Here is an 11895-nt window from a genome sequence, read left to right as displayed (position 1 = left end):
CTCCGGGAAACGTATGCGCCAATCCAGGTTACAAAGGGCCCTATCGAGACGGGACCCTTTGATAGCATCCGTCGACCCATCCTTCACCCAAGTAAGCTTGGGCCCCGAGAAACCAAGGTCAATTAGGCCCTCGTCTTGAATCCAAGTGACGAAGTCCGAGCTTCTTTGAGATGAGTAAGAGCTATAGTTGCTTGTTTCTGCCTTCGATATGACTGAATTGAAATCTCCAGCCAGGAGCCACGGGCCTTTCAAGCCCCGCTTGGATTGAGAAAGCTCTCTCCAAAGCCGACGTCTTAGGTGGTGAATCGGGCTCCCGTAGACTGGCGCAAAAACCCAATGGTCCTGGCCAGATTGGGACACCTGCAATAACATGAACTGGGGGTGAGTATAAGAAATTGAAACTTGTATCGGGTCATTCCAAAAGACCCAAATACCTCCACTAAAGCCCACGGCTTCCACACGGACCCAGTCTGAAAAACCGAGTTTCGAGCAGATCGTGTTAGCCTGATGGCCCGACACCTTAGGCTAAAAAATGCCCAACACATTGGGCTTGTAAACCTGGAGCAGGTTTTTAAGGGCGCGGTGGAATGGCTTACCACTCGCCCCTTGGCAATTCCAGAGGAGCAGATTCATAAAAACAAAAGGAAAGGAAGAAACAAAGAGGCAAACAGAACACCAAAGAAGACAGAAAAACCATAAAAGACAAAAACTCAGTGGGCTGCTAGATCCCCCACTTCCTCATCCTGCACTGGTATCCCATCGAGTTCCATGACCACGTCGCCTTCTGCATCCAAGTCTTCTGGCGGGTCAGTATGGTGTTCCTTAGTGGGTTGCCAGACAGGCGACGGAACTTCCCCTGCCTCCTCCCCATTGAACACTCTAGAAGCCTGAATCACAAGGCCACCTTGTTGACCACGAACCACCATGTGTTTGTCCTCCTCTGCTGCGCGCCTAGCACCTTTCCACCCACCTCTTCGCACACCCGTCGATGATTCTCCACCATGTCTCTGCGATTTGTGTACTTCAGATGGGTCATTCGCGATCTGCTTCTCGTTGGCTATCACATTCGGGTGTCTCGCTCGGCCGTTCACTGTTTTCTCAGCGCATGTATCCTTTGCGCGCCCCGACGTGGCCCCAGTCTGCTCAGCACATGCTTCAGCCCCCCCCCCCCCCCCCATCTTCGTTATCCGCCCCATCTACTGCCAAAGGCGCATATCTGGACATCTGAAATCTGACCTCTTGCACAGAGCCGTGCGCCTGGGTTTTCTCTCCCATCACCCTGTGATTCCGGTCTGGACTTCTCGCCATCGGTCGCGGTCGATGGGCAGGTGGAGTCATCCACTCCCCGAATGGTTCTGCGCTCACCTGTACACCTCGTCTCTCTCCGGCGGTCCGAGCAGGTTCACCGTCCTGTTCCTCCGCGACTTTTCGGAGTTCGTCTCCAGGTTCCGATGCGGCTCTGGCCTTCTTTGGGCAATCATCCGGCGCATGCCCATATATCCTACAAGCAAAACAAATCAAATGTATACCTTCATAGGCGACTGATCTTACGCGGCCTTTTTACTTGAATTTTGAAATCAGCGGCTTCGTGATATCCACCTCAATGCAGATCCTCGCAAACATTCCCCGTGAGAAACTACTCGTGGCCTGATCAATGCACAGTGTCCTCCCCACTCTGTTACCCAGTTTCCTTAGGAAAATTAGACTGTAGTATTCTGCCGGTAGGCATGGTATCCGGACCCAAACTACCACCTTCTCCGTGACATCCGAGAACGGATCAAAGTCCGGCACCCAAGGCTTGACGATCAAATAGTGATCTAAAATCATCCACGGCCCTTCGTATAAAGCAAAATCCATGTCATCCACGGATCCAAAGCACACGATGTAGTAGCCGTTATCAATAGCAATCATATCCATACTCCCTTTAGGCTTCCACAAAGCTGTGATCCGCCGTAACAAATACGCATAACCTACTGATCTGCCCATCACCTTGATAATGACCGCACTTCTCCATGGCGCCCTGATCTCCTCCACTTCTTGCTTCGTGAGCCGGATGGTAGGACATAGAGGATCGTCGTCCTCCTCATCGAATTCAGCCTCCAGAAGGTCCTCATCGACCTCTGCTCCGACATGCACGCTCTGGGGATGGTGGCCGGTGACGCTCTGAGCGTATATCCGCAAAAGTGTCTCCGGTACCTGCGAAAGAGAAGGGGTCATTATAGGCAATCCAGAAACCATCACCTGATGTACTTGCATGGACGCCGATGGGTTGGCCTCCACCATCTCCGCTATGGGAGTCTCATGCACGACGCTAACATCGATCTGATCCATCTCCGTCGTGGCTAACGGATGGGTGGGCATCGCATTCCATGTGCGTTTGTGTTTCTTCGTACTGCTTTCGAGGAGATCGTGATCCTCCTCCGATCGTTGTCCAGAGAGCTTTTCGTTGTCCATCAGTAGTGAATCGCAATGATAGCAAGACTAGACGTTTAAACAATTATGATGCTAACAATTATGATAATATTATGTTTAAATATGTTTATAAATAAAATAAAAGCTCCAAAATTTACTATAGATAATATTTTCATATTATTATTTTAGATTAATAATCATAACATTTATTATATTCATACCAAAAACTACAAAAACTAACAAATAATATAGCTAAAGATAATTATATATATATATATATATATATATATATATATATATATATATATATATATATATATAAGTAAAATCCTCCTATTTCATTTTCCCGCCCAAACTTTTGTATTAAAACTTATTTGGTAACCAAATATAAAATAGAAATTAATTAAAATTTATTAATTGATAATATTGTTTCCATATTCACGTATTAACCTAATTGGTAAATCTATTAATTGGTAATATTTTTTCCTTATATTCATTTATTTATATTGAGTAATTCTATATAGAGATATAGATATGTATACTAACATACAATTGTTACAGCTCTAATGTTTATCCTTGCCCATGATATTTCTCTATTGAAGACTTGCAGAGCTATTAGACTGCAATTGGTGCGCACCTATATGAAGTTCCATAGAGAAAGTGGAGCGATTCCATAAAATCTAGAGAGTGCATGTTTCACGATCAAGAGATATTTTTTTTTTCAATTTTGCTTTTTTCTACGACTCCAATGTTTATCCTTGCCCAAGATATTTCTCCATTGAAGACTTTTAGAGCTATTAGATGGTGATTGGTCTGAACCTATTATTTCATGATCAAATGGTATTTTTTTCGATTTTGTTTTTTTCTAGAACCCGTGTTGTATATGAAATTGGGAAAAAGATGCATTACAAAGTTGCTTCCTATATTGCAAAATAACACTTTTCTTTTTTACTCCATTGTAGGGAACTTCATGCTCATATACCAAGGGAGCATGTTGGTAAGTACTGTAAGCTTTTCAAAGAATGAAAAGTTTATGCCATTAAAATGTTTATGGTGATAAGTAATTTCTATATTTACAAAAAACGCACTCATTATTTTATGTTGTAATTCAACTATGCTACTTTGGTTAAAGAATAAAAAAAAAATGACAACTTTCCTAGACAAATTTATTTATTGAAATCAATTTTCATCTTTGAAGTCTTTAGATGATAAACATTTCGTTGGTAAGTTTCATTTACAATTTTAATCTACATCTGAATAATTTTTTTTTTATTAACATGTTTGACATTATTGGTAGGGTCGTTGAAATATACTCCCCACTGGATAAGATCATTGCAGGGAAGTCTTCTTAACTTATTGATTTTCTAATTGTATGTGGATAGTTGGATACAAAGTAAATTATCTAATTTGTTATTTTTATTATATTTGGATATGTATTTTTTATTAAGTAGTTTATTTGTTTATAGGGACAATTGATTGAAAGCTACAGTGTGAGATCAACATATACCAAGAGTTGAAACCTTTTTAAAATTCTATCCTTGCAAATCCTATGGTTGTTCTTATGCAATTGTGTGGAGTTAAGAATGATACGAAGAGTTAATCTAAACACAAGTGTTTTAATTTTTCTTTATATTTGAAAGTGTTTGAATAAGGACAAGTAATGAATGTTCTTTTTCATTTTCCGGTTATGTCAAGATATATAACTCTTGATACACAGTTCCTTTTGAATCAGGATTTCTAGAGTTTTGTGATTTTTTGGAAAAGTAAATTTATTATGTCTTAATCATTATCATAATGTTTTTATCATTTACTTTTGTACATATTTTGTTTATGATTGTCATTTTTTTTCAGTTTATGTGTTGATTAGACCCCTCTAAGAAACATTATTGATTTTTATGAGATGATTGAAGTAAACAATAGCAATAAAATATTTTTTTTTTTTAAATTGATGCAGTGGCATCAAATTTTCTAATCACCTTTTGCCACTTTTTTTTTAAATGATTTATTAGTATAAATTGTCACACTTTAAAATGTATTTTTTAATGTTAAATAAATAAATTAGCTTAAAATAATACTTTAAAATCCAAAGGATAAGGAAAGTATAATCTAAAGTATAAAATAAAGCCAAAGTTTTACATGTTTGCAAAGTGATGGAGCATTGTAATAGTCTCAGTGCATCCAAATAAAGACATCATTTAACTGATTATTTCTTTCTTATCTCACATTAAAGGTCTAATACTGTAGATATAGATAAAGTATTAGTAATAACATTGGTACTGCTAAATGTGTATATAACTAATTATTTATTGATTTACGATCAAAGAGTGCCTATATGATCTTAGTGCTCAAATTTTACTTTCAAATATATTATAAATAATCAACATATATCAGTACTATCTTATCTTCATATGAACAAAACTCATCATCCTTGAAGTGGTGAAAACAATTAAGAGCCCCTCACTACAATTTTCCTCTTTGTAATCACAGTTTCTTTCGTATAACTTAAAAAATAAATGTTATCACATATAATAGTAAATGGAATTATAATATAGTAGAAAATAGGAATTAATATTATTGGTAAAGTATATATTAGTTGAAATTGTACTTATCTTTAGTAAATCTTTTTTTTTTTTTTTTTTTACACTTTTGGATGATTCTTTTGAGCCTTCAACATGTGTGCATGTGCACATACAGAACTATAAACTGTCATTTTTAGATTGAATTCATCTTTCATGCGTAGCTGTATTTTCACCAACTAATTTAATAAAGGTTATTTTGTAAGCAAATGTAAAATGGATATTAACTAAAATCTTGGTAATATTGTTTACATATTCACGTATTAACGTAATAACATAATATCATATAGAAAAGACATATTAGTTATATTCTACAATATAATAATATTTCTGTTAACATTATTGTTTGCAAATTCTCCGTATTATTTTACGTATTTATAATACCGTGTAGAAAAGACATTAATTAATTAGGTAATAACATAATAACATAATTGGTAATATTATGTATGGTATTGTAGAATTTTTGGATGTTTATCACCAACTAATTTAATACAACTTATTTTGTAAGCAAATGTAAAATAAAAATTAACTAAAATCTTGGTAATATTGTTTCCATATTCAATGCTCTCACCTACTAACATAATATCCTATATAACCAATTTAAGCAATTTATAATATAACCAATTCATATATATATATATATATATATATATATATATATATATATATATATATATATATATATATATATATATATATATATATATATATATATGCTACAACCTCACGGTCAAATTTATACTATAATTAAAAACAAAATCCTATTTACTTGATTTTCTGCCCAAACAATAGTAAATAGGAAAGGTAAATTAAAAAAAAAAAAAGAATGAAAAAAGAACATAAATATTTCACAATAATATTCTACATCATCAATTAAAAATGGAATAGAAATTAGGTAAATTGGAAAACGAAATGAATATTAATAATTCACTGAAAATTAAAAATGAAAAAAAAAAAAGAATTGAAGTTAGGTTAATTGGAAAAGGAAATGAATATTAATAATTGACTGAAAATAAAAAATGATCCATAATTGACTAAAATGGAAAAGGAAATAGTAAGATCATTGCATTTTAATTTTTCACAATAATATTATACAGTATAATACATCAAATCACAATTATGTCATAAATCTTTCAGAATTTTAAACAATGAAATGAAAATTAAAAATAGAACCAAATATTTTAATAATAATATTCTACATCATCAAGTAAAAGTAAATTAAAAATGAAAAGGAAATATTAAAATAATAATATTCTACATCATCAATAGTAAAGGCATATTTTAAATAATAGTAAAGGTAAATTAAAAATGCAAAGAAAATTAAAAATGAAACAGAAATATTTCAATAATAATATTCTACATCATCAATTAAAAATGGAACGAAAATTTGATAAAAATATCACTGCATCTGATATTCTAATTGGCTAATTGACTAATTGACTAAAAAAAAATTGGTTGAAAATGAATATGACATTACAAATTGACTGAAAATATAAAAGGAAATGAATACTAATAGTTGACTGCAAATAAAAAATGATCCATAATTGATTAATATGAAAAAAATAAATAGTTAGATCATTGCATTTTAATTAAAAATAGAACGGGAACTAAATTTGACTAAAATATTTAAATATTAATTCTACATCATAAATAATAAATGCATATTTTAAACAATATTAAAGATAAATTAAAAATGAAACGGAAATATTTCAATAATAATATTATACATCATCAATTAAAAATGGAACGAAAATTAGGTAAAAATATCACCGTATATGATATTATAATTATTAACTATATTGACTAAAAATATAAAAGAATAATTTTCTAAAAATGAATTTGATATTACTAATTGACTTAAAATATAAAATGATCGCTAATTGACTAATACTCTACCATTATATATTTTCACCGTGTCACCTATCCTGATGGACTAAAGGTGTTAGCTATATACGATGATGGACAGGATTGCGTTGCTACTACCAATGTCGTCTACAAATAGGTTTCAATAATGTGTAAATACAATCCACTACTGAAAATTATGGAATTTCCGACCACCTAAAAGTGATCTTAAATCAAGTTGATACCAAAAAGTGGTCGGAAATAGCAACAAAGGTTTTTCCAGATACCAAAAGTGGTCGGAACAAGGGTTTCGACTTGATTTAAGATCACTTTCAGGTGGTCGGAAATTCCATAATTTCCAGTAGTGATCGGATGAAGCGCTTTGTTGCTATTTCCGTCCACTTTTTGGTATCAACTTGATTTAAGATCACTTTCAGGTGGTCGGAAATTCCATAATTTCCAGTAGTGTAAATACAAGTGTAAATAGTTGCACTCGGGCTCGGGTGCGAATGAAGCGCCTATGAAGGAATATGCGAATGAATCAGCGCGCGACACGTGTCCAGATCTAATGAATTAAAAAAAAATGCGGTAGCATTTTCCTAAATAATTGAACATTGAAGTGCAAGTAAAACGTATTACAAGTTCATGTAAAATGTATTATAGGTGCAAGTAAAATTTAAACTGAGCATCAATACTGAGTGCACCTATAGTTATAAGTAGTTGCACCAATAGTAATAAGTAGTTGCACCTATAGTTATAAGTAGTTGCTCCTATAGTTTTAAGTAGGTGCACCTAGGTGCATGAATGTTTGCGGGTGGTTTTCAAGGAATGTTAACAAGGCAAAAATTACATGCACTTATAGGTGAAAGTAGATGCACTCGTAAGTGATTTTACCTGCACTTTTTACTTGCATAGGTGTACCAACTGCTTGCACATATAACACATTTTACATGCACCGAGGACACATGTCGCGCGCTGATTCATTCTCATATTCGCTCCTGGGCACTTATTCGCACAGGAGTGCATCCCTATATATATATATATATATATATATATATATATATATATATATATATATATATATATATATATATATATATATATGTATGTATGTATGTATGTATGTATGTATGTATGTATGTATGTATGTATGTATGTATGTATGTATGTATGTATGTATGCATGTATGTATGTATAATTAATTAATAAAAACAAAATTCTCCATTTTAACTTCCCGCCCAAAACAGTCATATATTCTAAAATAGTGTAATACAATTTCTAATAGAATATATTGTTTCATACTTTCCTGTTCGTACTATAATTCTACATTAAAATTCATATTCGTAATACAATACAACGATATTAAAATTTTTATTCCTATTCAATAATATTATTCCTTCACTACTCCAATTTTTATAAAAATTAAAAACAAAAATCAAAACTTACTAATCATACGTGCGAATCTGCAAATCTATACTATTATTAAAATCAAAATCCTCATTTTAATAGAAAATAAATAATAATAAATAATACTTATAAAGTAATTTCTGTTTCCTTTTATATAATAATCAGTAATACTTATTAAGGAATAACAATAATCAGTCAGTTAGGAAAATAATAATACTTATCAAGGAATAATAATAATCATTTAATAGAAAATGAATAATAATGAGTAACACCTATTTAGCAATAGTAATCAATAATATTTTACTTTTTCATTTTCAGTCAATTAGGGATCGTTCTCCGTTTCCTTTTCTATAATAATCAGTAATACTCGGTAAGGAATAATAATAATCAATCAATTAGAAAATAATAATTTATACTATTATTAAAAACAAAATCTTCCTTTATTGCAATTGCGCTCCATTTATTCCGCACAAACAATAAAAAAAAATAATAAGTAATATTTATTAAGTAATTTCCGTTTACTTTTATATAATAATCATCAATACTTTTTAAGAAAATAATAATAATTAGTCAATTAGGGAACAATAATAATCATTCAATAGAAAAGGAAAAATAATTATTAATACTTATTAAGGAATAATAATCAAACATATTTTCATTTTCTAGTTTCAGTCAATTAGGGATTATTTTCCCTTTCATTATCTATAATAATCAATAATACTTATTACGAAATAATAAGAATCAGTCAATTAGGGAATAATAATACTTATTAAAAAATAAAATCTTCCTTTTTAACTTTCTGCACAAGCACTTAATAATAATAGGGTTAGCTACAAAAAAAAAAAAAGGAAAAATAGAAAAGAATCCGTAATTCGAGAAGTCATAATTTTCTAGAATTATTTCTTCGCGCTATTTTACTATTAATCTAATGAATAGAAGGAAGATTTTGCAAAAAAAAAAAAAAGGGGGGGGGGGGGTTGGGGTGGGGTGGGGGAAAGAATCGGTAATTAATAATTTAGATTGAAATTACAAGATGTTATTTTACTATTAATTTAATGAATAGATGGAAGATTTTGCGAAAAAAATAAAAAGAATCAGTTATTAATAATTTAGAATAAAATTACAGCACAGATACTTTGATATCCCTAATACAATTCTAGTGATTATATTACAGAATCTCTAAATAATATATTAGATTTGTTTATAATTTCATCTTTAATTTTATTATCTAAACTTATTAAGGAATAATAATAATTAGTCAATTAGGACATAATAATACTTATTAATAGTCATAGACCAAAATTGATACATGTATTATAATTGAGGAATATTTTCTTATATAAGTTCCTAATTAAAATTTTTTATTAAATCTGTTTATAATGGTAATTACAAATAAAGAATTAGGGAAAATTAGCAGGATTGATACTAGCTAATCAATTTCTTAATATAATTTATCCTATATAATTTTCCTATCATATTTTATAATTAATTGATAAAAGGCAATCCATATGCTAATTGGTTTATTATGGTAATCTATATAGGTAATTACAATATACTATTTGTCATCTAAATAACTCGTGGTAATTATCAACTGTATTTAACATCTAAATTTATTATGGTAATTAAACATAGAGAATCCTTTCTTACAACGATTTTATTATTTTTACTTCAAACAATATCAATTACCCATGCACTTCCTTTGATTACTTTTGAATAAAATCTTAAAAATTATGACAATTAAGGAATTAATTAATACTTTCCGTAATATAAATTTTATATAATTAGTTAAGGAAATTGATAATACACATATTATGTCCATAATTAATGGAGATTAAAAAATAACGATGTTTATTCCAATTCACAGATTATTACGCTAATTCACATATTATTACGTTCATACAATTATGCAAATTATTCCAATTCACAGATTATTACACATATAAAATTATGCTAAGTGCTAACGGTTACTTTTGAATAAAATCTTAATAATTATGGTAATTTAGAAATGAATTCACACATTATACTTTAATTGAACTATTTTTTATACTTGTCATAATATAGATTTTATCTAATAAATTAAGAAAATTAATGGTACGTATATTACAGACATAATTAAAGAAAATTAAACATATACATATTACAGACATAATTAAAAGAAATTAATTATACAAATATTACGTTCATAACTAAACGAAATTAAACATAAACATATTATTTTATTAAGAATAAAATATACTTCTTATAAATTACCATATCTATTCAGATTACATAGACGTGATAATTAGCATAATGTTAATTAAGAATAATATATACTCAACTACCATTAAGTAATCATAATAAACCGACCTCATTTTTATTGGAACTAATCATAAAATTTTCTGCCCATATAGTAAATTAAACATACACATATTACGGTGGATAATTAAAGGAAAATAAATATACACATATTACGTCCATAATTAAAGGAAATTAAACGTACACATATTACGTTCATATTATCAACTTGAATTTAACACTTTAATCATACTATGGTAATTAAACATAGAGATTCTCTTCATTTTATTATAGTATATTTTTGTTACTTGAAATAATATCAATTAGTCAGGCTCTTCCTTCTATTTTTTATTCAGACTTTTCCTAATATAATTTGTAAGTAATCAATATCAACACTAATATACAAATCTTATAATTTCAAATAATTGTACACTTTCAAATATTTGAATTGTTTATAATTTCAGCATTGATTTTATTATTTAAATATATAATAAAAAAATTTATATGTACATCGCACGAGTAATTTACTAGTATATTTAAAGACAATGAAAATGGACCTGATAGGAACAAATTAAAATTAATTTTAATCAATTAAACCTAATAGCAATTATTTGCAAATCAATTTCTCCTATGTGATTCTACTTTATTAACAAGGGGATAATATCGTTAACACCAATTTAATAAAAGAAAACTTCTTTATTTTCATCGTTATCCTTGAATTGACCCACCTCAAAGGAAATTAATACCAATCTAACCATTATTTTTCCCTTAATTGGGTTGTTCTGGTGCCAACGGGAATTAATTTTAGTATGGTATGAACTTAAAGTTTTCTCCTACAGTTATGACATGCTCAGAACACCTTGTGGTCCGAAACTCCTAACATTGCAATTGAATCTTTTATATTATATTATATTTTATATATATATATATATATATATATATATATATATATATATATATATATATATATATATATATTTATTTATTTATTTATTTATTTATTCTATAAAAGGAATATATTTACTAACCAACTAAAAAAAAAATACCTAATTAGTTCCATGACAAGATGGTAATATTAAGGAGTAAATTTAAGCAGAGATCATTGCATTATGCTTAATATAGAATTCAAGTAATAATTACATAGAAAAAATCCACTAAAATAAAAATAATAAGTCATATAATAAATATTAAGACAATTTTATTTTTTTATTTTTGTGACAGGGTGTAACATTACTTTAAAAGAAAATGCTGTATGTCATCAGTCAAAAACCTATCCAATTTTCGACACATATGTTACCTATTTAAATCATTTCATCTCTACATAATTCTCAACACAAGAACACGAAGACAAATAAAAACACAATTCCTGAGTATTTCTACCTAT

This window comes from Ipomoea nil, unplaced genomic scaffold (genome assembly GCF_001879475.1).
Source record: "Ipomoea nil cultivar Tokyo-kokei standard unplaced genomic scaffold, Asagao_1.1 scaffold0114, whole genome shotgun sequence".
Taxonomy (NCBI): Eukaryota; Viridiplantae; Streptophyta; class Magnoliopsida; order Solanales; family Convolvulaceae; genus Ipomoea; species Ipomoea nil.
This window is presented reverse-complemented; position numbering follows the sequence as displayed.